This window comes from Equus caballus, chromosome 15 (genome assembly GCF_041296265.1).
Source record: "Equus caballus isolate H_3958 breed thoroughbred chromosome 15, TB-T2T, whole genome shotgun sequence".
Taxonomy (NCBI): Eukaryota; Metazoa; Chordata; class Mammalia; order Perissodactyla; family Equidae; genus Equus; species Equus caballus.
The window spans coordinates 41,608,255-41,627,765 of NC_091698.1; the positions used below are offsets into that span (position 1 = coordinate 41,608,255).

Below are 19,511 nucleotides of genomic sequence, written 5' to 3' on the forward strand. Positions count from 1 at the left end.
TTGATGGTTTATGTGCCAGCTGAGAAAACTTGAGCTTAGGAAACCCCAATCTTTTAAAGAGGACTGCTAGCAAACCTGCCCATCTTTGCCCCAGATGGAGACACCCTGGACAGCAAAGAAAGCTGCCCTTTGCTTGGAAGACATGCAGAAACACATGAAATCCATGAAGAACTGTCTGTCAACAGTCTTCATAAATAAACAAAAATCAAAAAGAAAACTTCAAAAATTTATCTTCATATATAAATCAGCATCCTCATAAAAATTAATCTGTCCTCTTTCCTAAGGAAGAAGCAGAGATGCCATAACCAACCAAATTTAGTCATCTAACATCTATTAAATGCTTATCACATTGCAGGTATTTTCATATATACCTTTAATCTAATTCCTAAAGCATCTCTGTGAAGAATATTATACTGTTCTCAGTTACATAGGTAAGGAAATTAATGTTCATGCAAGGCATATTACCTGCCTCTTGGTCATAAAACCAGTCCATAGCAGCATTGGGATTGAACTCCAGTATAACACATTGAGAAATAATTTGTATGAAGCCTTAAAATGGAGTGAAAATAATAACCAACTTTTGATCACAAAACTTTTCTTTGTTTTACTGACTTGGTAGATGCACTGAATTTATGTAATCATCTTGTTAAGAGGTAGTAATGTCCATTATATAAATGTGCTAATATAGGATCAAATAGATTTATGGATTTATGAAATCAGTCACTCTTATTTATGCTAGAAATCTTATTGATCTAACCTCTCCAACCCTACTTTTTCCTCTCTTTGGTCTTTTAGTTGTCAAATGCAGTTATTTTAGAACAATTTGATGAGGAGTTAGGCTCAATAACATATCTTTAAATACTTTCTCTTAGAAATCTGTTTATCTTCTATATCAGAACTTCTAAAATGTGTATCATGTAACATATTTTAAGTATATTCTAAGTCTTTATTTTCAAAAAGAAGACAGAAGAAAAGAAGAATAAAGTCTACATATTAGCTTAGTACTTCTGGTAACATTAAATGGAGTGAGAAATTCTGAGGTATGTATATTTATTTCCCAAGCATGTTTTTAAATTAATCTTTTCAATCATTTTAAGAATAGCATAAATCGTACTCATTCAATCTGAGGTTTTTCATTGGAAAACGACTCCCATTTTGAAGCTCAAGACTGTCATAGGTCAACTGCCCAAGTAGTAAGTGAGTGGGTTAATCGAGGAGCAAAGAATTACACTACACAAACATTTTCAAAACCAAAAATAGCTAAGAGGATTTGTTCTTTACCAGTAAATCTACTTCAGAAATCTCTTTGGAACCACAGTAAACACAATTCTATTCTCTTGCCTATTGTTAATGTTGTTGTTAGTTGACTTAATTTTGGCTAAGCCCTAAGGATAAAAGGTTGAGAAGTGTACAGTTAGAATTATTAATGGAATTTGTGAAATCAAATGGGTCATTAGAGAACAATTGCATCTGATCCCTTTTGTACAATTCTATTTTCCATTATCTCTTGATCTGTTTCTCATGCTCAATTTTTAGCCTACAGAGATCCTACTGTGATTGTCACCTCAAAATGCATTGCCCAAGAATGTAATTTTTTGCCTTTCTATCCGTGTTTTCGTTCTTCACTTCATTTTTCTTTTCTACACACTTTTCACTTGACATGGTGTTTAGAAGAGTAAGAGAAGTCCAGTATAGCTGGAAGATATTAGATCTCTGTAAATCCCAACTACTTGAGTATTATAACTTTCATAGTTTTGCGATAGCATATATTATTTGTATAACATGAACTGTGTCTTTAGTAGAGATGAGTTTTACTTTATGACAAGATAAAGCTCACATATATTAACTTAAAACCTGACATTGATTCATCTTCACCTACTTTCCTTCACAAGTATTTTGCCTCATCGAAACTGATTTATTCACTTTCCTAGAAATAGTCTTGCAAATTCCTCTTTTTCCCAACTCCTTTTCCTTTTCACAGAGGCAGGTAAAGACAGGTGCTGCTCAACTTAGGTCCCATCTTTTTTTTTGAACTTTTCCTTGAACACACCAGTCCCCAGTGACCTTTCAGTTTTATCAACTTCTAATGGTAGCAAGAAAAGTAGTGATAAGTAACTAACACTTACTGAGAGCTTAATATATGCTAGACATTGTACAAAACACCCACTTTCATGTTTAATTCTCATAATAATGTAACGTTAAGATATTTTAAGAAAGATTGAGAAACTGAGTATTTGCACAGTCAAATAACTTGGATAAAGTCACACAGCTAATCGATGTGGGAATAAAGATTCAAACTCAGGTTTTCCAATCCAAGATGTCACACTCTAAACTAAGCCATCAAACTTATAATGTTTTTAGTGATCTTCGTTTTTTAATCTTTTTTATCTTCCTAATTATATTACCAGCTCTTTGAGGGAAAGGACAATGTCTTATACAGTTTTTGGTCCCGCAAAGAGTCTAATTTCTTGTACACTAAAAAGTTTTAATGAATATTAAGTAATTAATTGAACAACTGATACAGTGAATTATAAAACATCCCATTTAACAAACTATAAATATTAAGACTAAGAACAAAATAACCAACATTAGCTTTATTTATTCCAGCACATCTCTGTTACTCCTGTATATCCAGCTCTCGTTAAATTAAGCACTGAGACACAGCTTATGTAGTGGTTCTCATATTTGGGCTTGCACCAGAATCTTCTGGAGGGCTTGGCAAAGCACAAATTGCTGGAATCTACCTTAAGAGTTTCTGATTCAGTAGACCCGGGGTACATCCAGTAATCTGCATTTCCAACAAGCACTTAGGTGACGTTGATTCTGGTATTCCAGGATCCACTCTTTGAGAACTACTGGTTAGTGATTTTAGAATCAGAAGGGTTGAGCTAGAACCCCAACTCTGTGACTTATAAGCTGTGTGAACTTAAGCAAGTGATTAATATCTCTGGGCCTCAGCATCTTCATCTCTATAAAGGGGACATTAGAATTTGTGTGTGGATTAAATGAGGAAGCATACGTAAATTGCTTAGAACAGTGCCTGGCACATATATAATAAGTGTCCAGTAACTATTAACTATATTTATTTTTATATTAACTGTAGTTATTAAGTTGCAAACATCTATATCACCAACTCTTTCTCAGACTGCCTGTTGTGTTGTCATGCAAAAATCAAAATATTGAGAAATAGACTCTGAGCTGTGATTCTCAGAGTAGAAGAAAAGCGTGAGGTATGAGAACAATCTTAGTAGAAGATCCAAACAGGTGTGAATGAACACAGAGAGGCTCATAGGGAAAAAATGTCTGTGAGAAGAGAGAGAAAGCAGGATGATTTACAAAGGGACAGAGTAAAAGTCAGAAAGTCAGGTTGTTTTAAAGTCAATTTTTAATAAACATGGGACCAAATCTGAAGTGTACAAAGTCAAAGATGAATGTTTTAAGCATAAAGTGATCACTCCTTTATGGATACTTAACATGATCCATAGTTTTTTCAATCATTTTACTTCAGTTAACAAAACATGAAATTGGTGTAAATTCCAAATTTAATTTTGAAATTTAATTTAATTTTGAGGTACAAATATTTTCCCTATTCCTTGTGAATATGCTAGTACTAAAATTAGAAACTGGGGTAATTTTGCAATTTATTGCTCTAAATGGAGAATCTCCATATTTTTAAGCAGCCGGATGTACTGTGCAGGGTTCCATTCAAATTGGGTTTTTTTAAAGAGCAAAAGTAACCACATAACAGGATAATACCGAAAGATGTAAAAGATGTGTTTTTTGGTATGGCTAGTCCTCTACCAACTAACCCGTTTTCAGGTTAGATCCCTTGTAGGCTTAGCTTTTGACTTAAACCAAATATTCCTTTCTGCTTTTAACAAGACCACTTCATTCTAATCTAAAATGATAGGAGAAAAAACAGCAGTGGCATGATTTCCAGCTTAAACAGTTTTTGGTAAAAGGTCATCCTGTGGCCACTGTTGTGAGAATACGTTCCTGATTATTTTTGCATACCTCACGAGGCAACAAAAAGGTAACCAAAACAAATTAACGTTGCCAGGATTTATGTAAAGGACAAATACTTCTGCCAGTGCTTCTCAGACTGTAGTCTGTGGGTGCCTGCCCCAGAATCACACAGGATCTTTGGTAAACATTTAGGTCTCTGGGCGTCTCCCAGCACCCCTGACTCACAGTCTCTGGGAGTTGGCTCATGAATCAAATGTTTTAGAAATACCACGGGCACTTTCTTCTAAGCCTGTAGCTATCTAATGTTGATGAGTGCAGGCTTCCTGGGAGAAATTATATGGTTAAAAATAATTACATTTTCTTCCTTTAAGTTAGGAATTGTGCAAATCAATTAAGGATGCCAGTCAGTGAATAAAATATCTGCTGAGAGAGCAAAGCACATATTAATAAATATTTTATTTTATATTTACCTTGAAAAATGCTGCCATATTTTCATGTATGCTACAGATTTAACACAGAAAAATCTTCAAAGGGTATATAATAAACCTTGATACTTGAGTCTTGACCATGGTAGAAGATTTCTAGAAAAATGTTCTCTTTGTACAAATAGTCTCACCCTGAAAATATCTAAATAGATATTTGTATTACATGATAACAGTACAGAAAAACATATATCCTATAGCTTGTTTATTAGTATTCTGATTGAGAAACTAAAATGACATGCATTTATTATATATTACATAGTATAAATTATATAAATTTTCCCTTTTCCCGGAAATCACCCATCTTGTCAGAAGCAAATAAGAGTGGTCTCAAACATTCTTTTTCTGTGCAAAAATGTGTATGTATGATTGTAGAGTAAATATCTAGAAGTGAATTTACTGGATATTATTTTTCAAAATACCACTAAATTATCTACTTAAAAGGTTATGACAACTTACACGTTCATCAAAACATTAAAAGAATCAACTCTTTTTTCCAAATTCCTATTTGCATTAGCTATTAATATACTTTTTCATCTTTACTTGTTATATGGGTAGAAATGGTATGTGTTTATTATAGTTGGCATTTATTTAATTATGCCTGAGATTGCACATTGTACGCTTGTTGGCTATTTATATACTTCTTGGCCAGTTTTGCCATGGGTCTGTTTGACTTTCTCTTATTGATTTCTAAGGGACGTTTTACATTAAAACAATTGCCCTCTTGCTGTCAGTTGTTTGCCAATTTTTTTCTGCTTTGTTTTTTGTCCTTCAGCTTGCTTTATTATATTATCTATATAAAATTTATAATTTTATATAATCAAATTCATTAATATTTCCTTTTCTGCCTTTGGTGTATGTAACATGCTCAGAAAGTCTTTTTATACTTTGCTAAGAGTGAAATCTCTAATTTATAAATCTGCATTTCTCTGGTGCTCTCAATAGATTAATAATAATTATTATTTATACTCTATTACGAATATCTAGTTTACATCTGCTTTTACTATGTTTCTTGTGTTCTTCCCATTCAGAATAATTGCTTTACCTGATCATAAGGGTAACTTTTGTAAAGAGCTTAGAATTTCAGAAAGGAAAAAAGAAAAAGAAAAATCATTGATAGTGATATTACCCAAATACTAAAACTGCCACTAGTTCGTATATATTATGCACTTCTTTTCTTATGTTTTATCTATCTATCTATGTATTGCTGTGCTAATCAATTAATTTAGCCATGTTTTTACCTCATTGCATATATTGTTTTAGAAAGTAATTTTAAATATGATGTATCTCATTTTACCTGAAGTTCCTTGAAAACATTAATAGCCATATAAGCACTTTATTATACTGAGATGCCATAAATTTTAAGCATGCTAATTCCAATCTGTTTGCTATTTTATTAAAAATTGTGTTGAATATCTTTTTTTCACAGTCTGCTGAATAAAATTACCATTATAAAAAGATCTTAGAAGTTGAATTCCTGAGTCAGTTTGTCTGAATATATTTTGAGCTTTTTCCATAAGTCACCAAATAGCCCTAAAGAGATAATTTACCGACGGTTATTTCATGAGTTGTAAATGAGGATTTTCATTTAACTGAAACCTTGCCAACGTTTGATAGTGTTTCTTGAAGTTAGTCTATAACAATGAAAATTTTTGAAAATTTAACATACAAAGGATGTTTCTTAGCCTAATTGTGTATATCAATGGAATATTTGCCCTTGTTGTATCTTAAGCATAGTTCCTAATCAGCCATAAGTTTAAAGGTCTACTATTTGAGATGTTTGCTAAGAATTGTAACTTCACAGTCTACTGGCTTAAAAAACATTACCTAATGAAATTTGAGTCACATATGCCCTTGTGTTGCCTGCTACCTGCATATAAGCACAATATTATGAAACTGTAGATTACCAAATATTAAATGAAAATTTTAAAAGCAACCAGAAATAAAAGATAGATCAGCTACAAATTAATAACGAGACTGAGAGCAGACTTCCCAACTTCAACGTAAAGGTCAGAAAACAATGACATCATGTTTGTAATTTATTGAGAAAAATAACTGCCCCCCAGATTAACAACCGTTGAAGAAAGATGGCAAAATAAAAGATAAAATAAGGTAGAGTTTATTCATAAGGCTTTTTCTAAAGAACTACCACAAAGGTATAATTCAAGGAGAAAAAAAAGTAACCCAGCAGAAAACAGGGAAATAACAATTATGAGCAAAGAAATTAATAGTTATGTAGGGAAATCTATATATAATTAACTGTAAATATCAATATTAATAGCAGGACCTAGTGAAGAAGATTAAATTTAAGGTGGAGGTAAAATAGAGGACAATAATAACAGGTAGTGTGTCAGGAGAGCCACTGGAGTTAAATTAATCTAAATGCCAGATTCTACTAGAAAGGAGAGTGGAGTTGTATATTTTATTCAGATATTGTCACGCCAAATTTTCATGTTAAAAATATACACATAAACAGTAAAATCACATAAAGATAAGGTAGTACTTCCAAACCAGTGAAGAGAAAGAGAAGGAATAAAAGTTAATAAAGAAAATTTCATCAATGAATAGATGTCCAGAAAGGGGGAGAGGGTGAGATAATCACTGATAATAAAAGCACAAAAGGTAGCAAAAATAAACCCAAAAATATTAGTAATCAAAATAGGGGGAATCTACTCTTAAAGGTCATAAATACATATTTGATGGAAATATACATCAATGGGAAAATATACTAAAAGCATATTAAATAATTCCCATTAAAAGCAAAAAATGGGAAAGTATACTAAGCAGTTATTTACAAATGAGAGCAACATTAGACAAAATGAGAAAAAAGAACATTTTGTAGTGATGAAGAGCATCGTTATGCATAATGACAAAAAGAAGACTTCAGGAAGACATATTTCTGAGCCTTTGAAATGTGTAATAGCAAACACTATGTCGCCTAACACATTTCAGGCAAGCCTCTAGCTTCTTTATGTCACATACATTAATTAGCTCAATACTCATCCAGACTAGACAGGAGGGTCCACTGAAAACATGAGGACACTGAGGCAGGTGGAAGTTGAAGTGCCCAGTCCGAGCTCACACTTCTAGCCATGGATGAAGTCAGCTATGCACCCAGGAAGGCTGGCTGCAAAGCCTGGGCTGCTGCAGAACCTTAGGAAAGCTACACAATCACAGCAAGAGACTTTTCCCTCTCATCTGAAAGAAGGCAGACTGAACCCAAGTACATGTGGAGCTTTTAACAACATCTAATCACGTCCCAGGGAGCAAAGAAAGTATCAAAAATACCCAATAGTTGAAAACAGACAGAGCGTGTTCTCAATGCACTCAGGTACTTATCCAGAGAAAGATATGAGAGCTCCCAAAACACAATATATACAGTTTTTAAAAGACAAACATAGACAGACATAGACACACACACACGTTAAAGAATTGCTCTAAGAAGAAATCACAATAGAAATAATGTATATTTAAACAATGAAAATACCAAATATCTAAACATGTGGAATTTATTTATTTACTTATTTATTTATTTGTTTATTTAGAGGAAGATTAGCCCTGAGCTAACATCTGCTGCCAATCCTCCTCTTTTTGCTGAGGAAGACTGGCCCTGAGCTAATATCCATGCCCATCTTCCTCTACTTTATGCATGGGATACCTACCACAGCATGGCTTTTGCCAAGCGGTGCCATGTTCTCACCCAGGATCCGAACCCGTGAACCCCAGTCTGCCAAGAAGCAGAAGGTGCGAACTTAATTGTTGCGCCTCTGGGCCAGCCCTGTGGAATGAATTTAAAGCAGCCTTTGAAATAAAAATTATAATCTTAAAAATAATAGACTAAAGATAGAAAATGAATTAATTTTATTTATCACAAGGAGGCAAAAGGAGATACCCCCAAAAGTAGTAAGCAAATGAAAAAAGCAGGTTTAATAAAGGGGAAAATGAATTAAAATATAGAAAACAATTAATAGGCCCCAAAATTGTCATTTGAAAAATAACATAGACAAATATATGGCAAGATTACAAACAGGAATAAGAGATTAAAAGTTCAACATAATGACATTTAAATGAAGTAGGTAATATAATTACAGATACAGTTTTAAAATTATAAATGGATATTGTGAATAATTATATATCGGTAAATCTCAAAACTTAGGCAAAATGGGCTTTTATAGAACAATCTGAACTGACAAAATATTTTTTAAAAGATATAAAATTTTGATAGGAAGAGAGAGATTAAATTAGTTTTTAAAAGATTAATAGGTTGATTTTACTTTAAGAAAATACATGCTAAAATACAAAATAAAGAGTTAGCATATTCTATAAAGCATTGAAAATATAAATATATCCTGACCAAAGACAGTGTATCTCAGACGAGCAAGAATGGGTTAATATTAGAAAATCTGTTCATGTAATTCATCACATAAACTGATTAAAAAGATTAAAAAATCATGTGATCTTCTCCATTGATTCAGAAAAGCATGTGATTAATATTCAGTACCCCTATGAGTTTTATTTATTTTTCTTAGCAGTTTGTGGATAGAAGATTACTTCTTTAGCCTGATAAGTATTATTATCAAAAACTCGTAGAATATTCTTTTAAAATAAGAAACATGACACAGATGCTACAATTTAACATTGTCCTGGAGATGCTATCCAAAAGATAAGACTAAAAATAAAGTGAAAGGTGTAAGAATTGGAAAGAGGAAATAAAATTGCCAAAAATGTTATGATTATTCGTAGAGAAAATTCAACTACTACCTGTAGAATATTACACATAACCTTTTAGATCTAATGTTGATAGTTATAAGATCAAAATACAAAAACCAATAGTGATCTTGTTTACCATAAATAAACAACTAGAAACTCTAATTTAAAAAAAAATTGCCCACACAGTGTTCAGGTCTTGGTGTCCAATACCATTCTCCTAGAACAGGAATCAGAGATCCCTGGAGAAACGATTGATTCCAGGGCTGGGGAAAGAAATACACAAAATAAGCCTGGAGAATCTTTCAGTGCCAGAAAGTAAGAAAGTGCTCAAAATACAAAACAATGGAAGCATCTCAATGGGACGCAAGAGTCAATCTAAAAGAACTCTCAATGGACAGAACGGGAGCAATGCGAGCAACCGAATAAATAACATATTAAATCATAATCCAAAGCATAAAATGAGTCCAGACTGATATAAATAATTGATAAAATATAAAATATATATAAATATATGGGAGAAGAGACAAATACCCATGCAGCAGAATTCCAAATATTTCTTGTAGACATTCCCACCACCCCAAAGAAAGGAAGGTTAATTCCCCACTCCTTGAGTATGAGCTAAGCTTAGTGACCCATTTCTAAGGGAAGAGTATGGGACTGGGAGAAAAAGTAAGTTGACAGTGGAGAGGCTTCACAAGCTCTACCTCAGGCAGGTGACCAAGGCTAACATCATCAGTGATAAATCGTGTTAATAGCATGATAAATCATGGTAGTTCATAATCGTGAGAATAGCATTTTACTTCTGTGGTCTTCTTCCACAAAACCCATAACCTCAGTCTAAACGTGAGAAAAACATAAGATAGAGTTTAACTGAGGGACGTTTAAAACAAATAATTGACTAATTGTTCTCAGAACTGCCAAGGTCATCAAAATCAACGTGGAAGAAGCTATCACAAACCAAAACAAACATGAAGACTAAACGTAATGTGGTATTCAGGACAGGATCAGGGAAAAGAAAAAGAATATTAGGGAAAAACTAGTGAAATCTGAATGAACTGTGGAGTTTAATTAATATAACATAGCAATGTTGTTTTCTTACTAGTGACAGATGTAACGTAGTAATGTAAGAAGATATCTATAGGGGAAACTAGGAGAGGGGTATATGGCAACTCTGTACTATTTTTGCAATTTTTCTGTAAATCTGAAACTATTCTAATACAAAAAGAGGTTATTTAAATAATTTGTTAAAGGCAAAAATTGCTCACAAAACGAAAACCTACAAGATACCCAGGAATAAATCGAACAAAAGGGGTATAGTTATCATACAAAAATTATTTTTGAACCACACAAACACCTGAATAATAGAGATATTTATCATTTTGATGGACAAGACAAATCAGTTTTGTAAAACTTCAACTATCCCCATGTTAATCAATATGAAGGGTCAGAAAACTATGACCCACAGACCAAATCTAGCCCATGGCTTGTTTTTGCACTGCTACATAAGCTAAGAGGGTTCCGTTTGTTTGATTGTTTTTTGTGTTAAAGGATTAGGGAGGAAAGGGAAAGAAGGAGAGGAGGAAGGGAAGGAACATAACAGGGCTCACAAAGTTTAAAATATTTACTATTTGGCCCTTTACAGAAATAGTTCATAACAATAATGATAACAGTATCTAACATGTACTGAGCATTTACTAAGTGTCAGGCACTTTTCTAAGGACTTCACTTGTTTCAAATTTTTTTCCTCTCACAAACCTTCCATAAAGCGGTAGTCATGTTTTCCCACTGTACAGAGAAAGAAACCAAGGCATAGAGACAGATAGCTACTTGCTCAAGGTAACCGAGCTAGTAAACAGTGGAGCATACCTTCCAATTCAAGCTGCCTCCCTCTTTTGTTCGTACATTTGTAAGCATTCATTGGAATGATCATACCAACTTTAGGATCATGGTTATATCTGAGGTTGACGAAAGGGAGAAGGCTTGGAGATAGAGACTTAGATATAAATATAATGTACTCTTTGTTTCTTTCCTTGCTTAGATTTTTTTCCCCTAATTTTGTTGTGTCCTTTCCTCCAGAGAGAGTTAAATGCAACTGTAGCAAAATATGAACAACTTCTGCTTCTCAGGAGCATCTACATTTTTAAAAAATCAAATTAAAAGATTCCTCCTGAGTTTGAAAAGGTGATGATCTGAAATTTCTATAATTTGACTCTCCTTGAGTGGTGAGGTTCACAGTGAGAGAGAAAAGACGGAACGGAAAGAAGAAAGGAATGGATGGGTATACAATTGTAAAGTTTGTTAAGAAAAAAAAAGGTTTGGATTAAGATTCAGAAGAAATTTAGGAAAGAGGAAACTTAGGAAGTTTAGAAGATTGAAAGAAACTGAGGAAATTGAGAAATAGGTAGGATCATCCAATGATCTCTGGAAGAAGTTCTTCTAGAAATTGAAAGTCACAGTAGAAAAAAGAAAATTAATAATTTTCTTCCCTTTCTCGAAAGGAGACTCAGGGATTTTTCTCTCCAAAATGACTTTGGAACTTAAAATTTATAGCAACTAGAGCAAGTAGTGTTACAACCACAGAATGTTTGATACTGAATTTTTAAACTACATACAGATAAATCTTTGGCACCAGATGGTCTCTAGTCAAGAGTTTTGAAGGCAATTAAGATTGCCATTAAAGTTGCATCAATAAAAACAAACAGCCATTGAGAGTACTCACTCTGTTGGAATCTCGTGACCAAGGGAGGGAGTTGACTTTCATCCAAAAAAAAAGTCCTACTATAAACTCTAGAATCTAGTAAGCTTCACTTCCATATTAGAAAGATGGTAAAATCTGTGCAAAGATATTGCTGTCACTCACATTTAAACAAATACCTTTGAGAAAAGAAATAATGTGTGTTCTTTGTTTGAATAAACCATGGCTATCTAATATGGAAACGATAGGGAAATGGGTACTAGGTTTTAGTAGCTGGATTATCCTTATTTAACATCTTTGTAAATTATGGAAAGAGGAAGTTCGCTGCCTAAGTCTCTGCTAGTCAGTTTCCTCTTCTGTCTTCAATATATTTATTTCCATTTGCTTTGAAATTCTTTCTTAGCTTCTCAATCGCACATTTCTTCGCAGCTTCTTTGCTTTTAATTTTAGTCTTTTCTTTCCTGCAGCTATTTCCTCCAGCCTCACATGTTCATGTAATCTGTTGAGTGTGCCAACCTTCCCAACATTTTATATTTGTCCTCACAGTGGCAGCTGTGGATAGGCAGGATGTGGACATGAGCTTGCCCCCTGGCTTCCAGTCTTAGGCGGTGGAGGAGCGCACATCAAAAGCTCTCTGTGTAGTTTCTCACTTCTACCAAGGCTTTGTCTTGTTTGACTCTATAACAGAGGGGGTTCATCTCCATTTCCCACTACACAGTTTTGTGGTATTGTCAATTAGTGGGCATAGTAAAAAACAAAAACAAAAACAAAAACAAAGGTAGGCTTTTCTCTGTGCAGGGACCCAGGCTGTTTCCATTCCTGCCTCAACTTTTCTGGCTCTATGTTAACAGGAATGTTCCCTGCAAAGGGAACCTGTGCTTCCACTCTCGCTCCATCCCCACTACACTCTCTGGCCCATTATTTTCTATGAGTTGTATATCTGACTACAGCTTTACAAAGGAAGGGAAGGGCAGGAAATGTGATGAAATCCAAATAAGGTCTATAATTTAGTTGATAGTAAGGTATCAAGTCCAATTCCTGTTTTGTTTTTACTTTTTGGGTTTTTTTTCAGGGAAAGATTTACCCTGAACTAACATCTGTTGCCAAACTTCCTCTTTTTTTCTTTTCCTTCCCAAAGCCCCCAGTACATGGTTGTACATGCTAGTTGTAAGTCATTCTAGCTCTTCTATGTGAGCTGCCGCCATAGTACGGCAACTGACAAAGGGTGGTGTGATTCTGAGCTCAGGAAGCAAACCTGGGCCCCCAAAGCAGTGAGCACCAAACTTTAACCACTAGGCCATCAGGGCTGGCTCTCCAGTTCCTGGCTTTGATGTTATGTGTTTATACAAGATGTTTTCATTGAAGGAGGCTAGGTGCAGGGTACCTGTCAACTCTCTCTTCTCTTTTTACAATCTCTTGTGAATCTAATATTTTTCAAGTAGAAAGCTTAAAAAAATTAAAGGGGAGAAGATGTTTGGCAGTGAGTGTCCCATATACCTGAAAACACAGTACCATGGTGTTGAAGGACAGCTGTTCCATTTTATGTTTTGTAGAAGCTTTGGATTTCTGAGTCTGAAGACAGAAATTGAAGACAAATCCTTTTCTAACAATGTTTTCCCAAGTGAATTTTATTTTGGAAAGCAAATCCTGGTTGACTATAATGCAAACATTCAATATATTATTTGTTTACTGCTCCCACAATCTCTTTATTACTCTTGGAGTTAATGAAATGTCTTCAAGGATCCTCTTTCTAAGTTGTCTGTCTAAATTTTAAGCGAGTCTTCATTTTGGCTGCTCCATCTTCCTAGTATGTGTTTCTTTATTTTTTCGTTTTAATTTCATTTTCTTTTGTTTTATTATTTTATTTTTGAGGACTGGGAAAAGTTGTATAAGGATCTATAAGCAAATGCCATTTTAAGCCAAAAGTGCCTGCAATCTGGTTGATATTCCTTATGACCCTTTTTAGTAAGCTTTTTTTTCCCCAGAAATCATTGTTTATTTCTGTGAGCAAGTAAATTGTGTTTGACCAGCTGTTCTATTGCACTCATTTCCAGAAAGAATTGAATTTGCTTCTGAACTCTGAACTCACAATGGCTAAACTTGGCAAAATGTGTTTTTGCATCCCTACCCCAAAAGACCAAGCCCACAAAGTTATTACTATAATGTGATTTCAACTGTTGGCTTCAAACAAAAGGGAGGCTTCCAGCAACTAAAACAGTATATTTCCCATGAAGGGCCATTTCTGTGTCTTACGGAGTGAAGAAAGCACTGTTAATGCTGAAATATTATTTGCAATTTATTCTTATTATTGGATGAATACTAACATATGTGGAGATTTTTACCAGACCTCAATAACTAGTAACCTTTCAGCAGTTTATAATGAAATGACTATGTTGATTTAGGATTTATAATTAAGAGCTTTTAAAAATCACCATTATTCCTGAAATGTGCAGTGAGGTTCTTTGTGTTAAGAATTAAAAAGGATTCTTCAAATCTCGTACTGTGCTCTGCATCTCGGTGACTCCTCACCTAGCAAAATTGTGAGCATATAGAGGACATCCAGCAGATTTTTTTTATTAATAAGAATATAAATAAATGAAAGGCAACCTGTTGAGCAGCAATTTTCGATGGTGTTTCTACACGTTTTGGGACAGCTTTAATCCCAGGTTATATTTTCAGAAATGTTTGTATAATGGCAAGCCTTGGAAGAGAGAGAGAGATTCTCCCCTCAGGACAGAGGGCAGATTTGTTCCTGAGCAGAATAACAAAGATGGCGTCTTCCTCCTGCACAAAGTTGGATGAGTCTGCCAGCAGCCTGTTCTAATACGGTCAGGTGTCGCTTAAGGACAGGAATCCATTCTGGGAAATGCGTCATTAGGCGATTTCATCGTTGTACGAACATCATAGAGTGTAATTACTCAAACCTAGATGGTATAGACCATTCGCACATAGGCTAGACGGTACTAATCTTATGGGATCACAGATGTATATGCAGTCTGTCATTGACAAAATGGTCTCTATATCCCTCAAATTAGAACATGGCACATGGCTATATTGGGGTTTTTCTAAGTGTGGTTGGTTCCTTAGGTATAACATAAATCCACTGTGTTCACAGAATCCCTGTGGCCATATGCATCACCACTGTGGGACTTGGGGGCACCAGGAACCAAAACAAACATAAGGCTCATGATTCTTGGTGAACCACGAGTAATAAAGCACTTTTTCTCTTACCCATGAGTTTTGCCTCTCCTGGAAGGATGTATGAAACTGTGGCAGACTAACTTGCTAGCCTTCAAGTGGAGTAAAATCTCATTCCCTTCAAGTTTCTTGGCATAACCATTTAGCGTGGAGCACATTACTGCTTTTTGAGTAGCTAGGGAGACCAGGGGGCCAACGGAAGGGCTATAGGATTTGGAGGATTAAGCTCAGAAGGAGGAGCCAGCAGAAAGGAGAAGTTGAAGGTATGCAGTCAGGTCCTAGAACATTGCCAGGAGAATGCTTCCACCTAGAATTGCCAGGAGAACGTCAAAGGCACAACAGTAAAGCGTGACTTGCAGCAAGAGGAATGCCACTTCATCCTGCAGGATTGGAGAAAAGAAAGAAAGGGCGTTTGCTACAGTAGAAAGTTTAATAGATAAAGAGGTGAAAAGTTGAGGTAAATCAAGCCTGGTGGCCACCATTTTCTAGGTAGTCAGGCTGTCAGCTGAGAGGCAGCAATATGGAAATTGCACACCGAGAAAGTTTGAGGAAAACAGATAGTTCTGAAATTGTAAGTAGGAGGAGATAGGGGAAGTAGCTGACTAAAAACAGGTAATGGGATCGGTAAGTAGTGCTGAGGCCCCAGCTGAGTTTAGAAAATATAAATCTGTAGAGTTTTTATTATACACTGTTACATAATGGTCTCTGGCAGAATCAAGTTGCTCTGAAGTAGGAGAGAAGGCAAATTTCAGAAGTTTTACTTTCCTAATAAGGACAAAGAATAATATCCATTGTTGACGATCTTGGAATGAAAAAGTGACATACCTAGCCCAGATCCTAGCTAACTGTACATCCACAGATGTAGGTGACCATTGAGATGATGGACGAGGAACATCCCTTTAACAGAGGACTCACCCTTTGATCCTCCAGTAAAAGATGAAACTGACATACATGTTCTGATACCTTTTTATTACATGATACATCCAACTAGTCATATTATGGGTTAAATCCACCTTGTCTTGAAATCATGTATTAATTGAGGGGCCTTGGGCGTGAAACTAGGGCTAATTTGCATGGATACCTAAGTTCTTTTTATTATTGAAAACTAACCAGACCATGTCACCAGGGAGCTATGAGTGATGGGGAACTTCAATGAAGCACTTGGAAAATGCATGTCAGTGAAATTCTTAATAATAATAAATCCTCTGACAAGACAAGAGCACTTAAGTCTGATGGTGACAGTTTAGTTTACAGAAATAAAGCCAATGTTCTCTGCTCCATTTTCAGGGTCTGAATGGTTTTAATCATGCTGCTTGGCAGATAGCTACATCAATCCATCTCATCATATCTAAATTCTGCCATCTTTAGCTAGTCATCCATAGACATATTTCTAAACTTCAAAAGCAAATCAAACCTCTTTTTATTTTTGTTCAGCAACCATAGAAACATTCTCTCATTTACAGTTTAAAAATGAATGCAACCCCTGAGAAATGAAACAATGCTCTCTATATCCCCCAAATTAGAAACATAAAGATTACTGTCAAATAAATCTATGCAAAGGTTAAGGTTTCAGGAAGTAGTATGCTGGGGGCAGTGGTTAATATACTTAGACTCGAAAACCTGATGGGCTATATACCTACCCTCTTACATCGGGATTTGTCCCCATTTTCTGATCTGCCCCCCTTGCTTTCTCATGTCAAACTTGCTTTTTTCCAGGCCTGAGTTTAGTTTAGCCTTAGTGGGGAGCATATCTCTCTGGAAATGCCCTTCTATTGCCAATTTGTAAATAATTGTTGGACCTACCATCTGATCCATAGTCCCTGTGGGCCCCTCAACTCCAGTCTGCTCAGCTGCTTCTGGTAACTTGCTTCTGTTGATAATAAAAGTTTGGGGATGACCTCAGTCTCAGTCTTTTCCTGGGATTCCCCTATATCATACACACAGCCCTGCTTCAATATACTTAATTTCTGTTCCTTTCCTATAGCCTGACCTGCAATGGATTAAAAATATAATTAACTGAAGGCAATGCCTTATTTATTCCTTTATCCTCAGCTTCTAGCACAGAGACTTGTACCCTGCTTATATTGTTGCATAATAGAAATACGACATGTTCTCAATTCACATAAACCATAGAGATTTGAATTTGGGCTCTATTACTTTAATTGAACTCACTGAACCAAAGGTTCCTCATCTGTAAATAGAAATATTAAAATATACCTCGTGGTTTATTATGAGGATTAAACAAAAGCTATTCAAGCTAGTTTATATTTTTTACAAAGGTAGCTTATGTTTAAGGATTCAAGGGTAGCTCATAGTACCCCAAGGACAAGGATAAAGAAAGGACTCAGAAGAAGACAGTATGTGAATATTGCCATGATTTTCATGTTCCTTCTCATAAACGGTTGATGGCACATCTGCTATCTTCTTTATTTCTTGAATCGGGTTCCTCTTCCTCTCCCAAACACATGGTAGAAATGGGTGAGTCACCTGGAGAGAAAATGATCTTTCTCTCCTTTAGCCCAAATTCCAAATTTTTTGGGAAAAGACAGGTTGCCTTAGCTTGGACACCTGCCCACACCTGCTCCTGGGTGAAGGGGGTAGTGAGTTCTGGCAATGTCATACAATAGAAAGCCAGTTCTTCTAAGCCACCACTGGGAGCCTATGAATCAGGGGACAAGTCTAGGTTAAGGCAGAGGAAGCAATATTTTGCAACTACAGAGTTGATGAATTAAAACACAGATTGTAAGAAAATATCATCTCCTGGAGCTTTGTATGATGATGGAAAAGAGCACCCAAAGTTCAGCTATTGCAAACTAGGAAATTCTACTTGATTTTCATTAATTTACAGTTAAATAGCCATGTGTAACTAGTGACTACTGTATTGGACGGTGTAGCTATAGAATCTTGTAGTCAATAAATGGAAGCCATTAATATGAGGTAATCTATAATTGTTTAGTGAGTGTGTAAATGAACCTCTCCCAATCTAGACCTGGAAGATGACAGAGTACACTTACCTATCATCTCTTATTATTCAATCCTGCTGTTTTTATATTTTCTGCAATTTCCCCTGTTCTTTAGAAACCTGGAGACAGGAATATCCTAGGAGAGGTGCATTAGCATTGCTCCAAAAGAGTAGATCTATCTGAAGCCTGCAGTGGAAATCACTGAGTTTCCAAGGGTGAGGAAATTGCCAGATGTTGGATGAGGGGAGGGAAGTGAAAAAAAGAGGTAAGAGAGATGTATTAATAAATCTTTGTCTACTCCACAATTTTACATGAGAGATGCCCTGTTCAGAAGTCCTTTAGGTAAGTTATTCAATTCCAAACAAGTTACTACCTCAAGTAGAAAATGAGATATTGGGGCCAGTCCAGTGGCGTCGTGGTTAAGTTTGCGAACTCCACTTCAGTAGCCTAGGGTTTGCGGGTTCAGACCCTGGGCACAGACCAAGCACTGCTCGTCAAGCCATGCTGAGGCAGTGGCCCACATAGAAGAACTAGAAGACTTACAACTAGGATATACAACTACGTGCTGGGGCTTTGGGGAGGAAAAAAAAAAAAGAGGAAGATTGGCAACAGATGCTAGCTCAGGGCCACTCTTCCAAACCAAAAAAAGCATACCTCAAAAAAAAGAAAAGAAAACGAGATATTTACTCACAATTTAAACATTATCATGCACATATTCTCATAGTGGCAGCTGGAGTTCTAATCATGAACAAAAAGAGACAGGCTCCTGTGTTCATGTTGCTCATTGTCTAGTAGATGATAAAAAAAAAAAAAATCAAAGAATGATACCAACAAGTGCAAGCATCATGGGCAGAAGCACTGACCTAGTTTGGGAGGGCAGGATCTCTGTGGAAGTACCTCTTTAGCTGAGAGCTGCAAAAGGATTTTATCTTCATATAAGAGCAATTGGAATTCACTAATGACGGGGAAGAGGAAGAGGGAAGAAATAGTGATGTGACTAAATTTGCGACTTTTTTTTGTGTGTGTGAGGAAGATTAGCCGTGAGCTAACATCTGCTGCCAATCCTCCTCTTTTTTTTGCTGAGGAATACTGGCCCTGAGCTAATATCCCTGCCCATCTTCCTCTACTTTATACATGGGAAGCCTACCACAGCATGACTTGCCAAGCGTGCCACGTCTGCACCCGGGATCCAAACCAGAGAACCCCAGGCTGCCGAAGTGGAACGTGGGAACTTAACCGCTGTGCCACTGGGCTGGTCCCTAAATTTGTGATTTTTAAAAGATCATTTTGATTTTAGTTTGGAAAGACAGATGGGAGGGTGGGAAAGTTAAGTTGCTAATCCATTATCTGGAGCAGAGATGACTTGACCTATGATGTTGATGGAGATAGAGCGACACTGATGCATAGAAAGATAATAGTAAATACAATTTTTGAGACTGGAGAGGGTATTGGACAATGTAGATGAGTGTGAGATAAACAACATTGATGACCTTTCTG

The 19,511-nt window shown here is 35.7% G+C and overlaps 1 protein-coding gene across 2 annotated transcripts in view; it reads left to right on the plus strand.

Moving 5' to 3' along the window:
• LRRTM4 (leucine rich repeat transmembrane neuronal 4) overlaps nt 1–19,511 on the plus strand; it is a 750,627-nt gene that overhangs the window by 166,701 nt on the left and 564,415 nt on the right. The gene's annotated exons all lie outside the window — the stretch shown is intronic.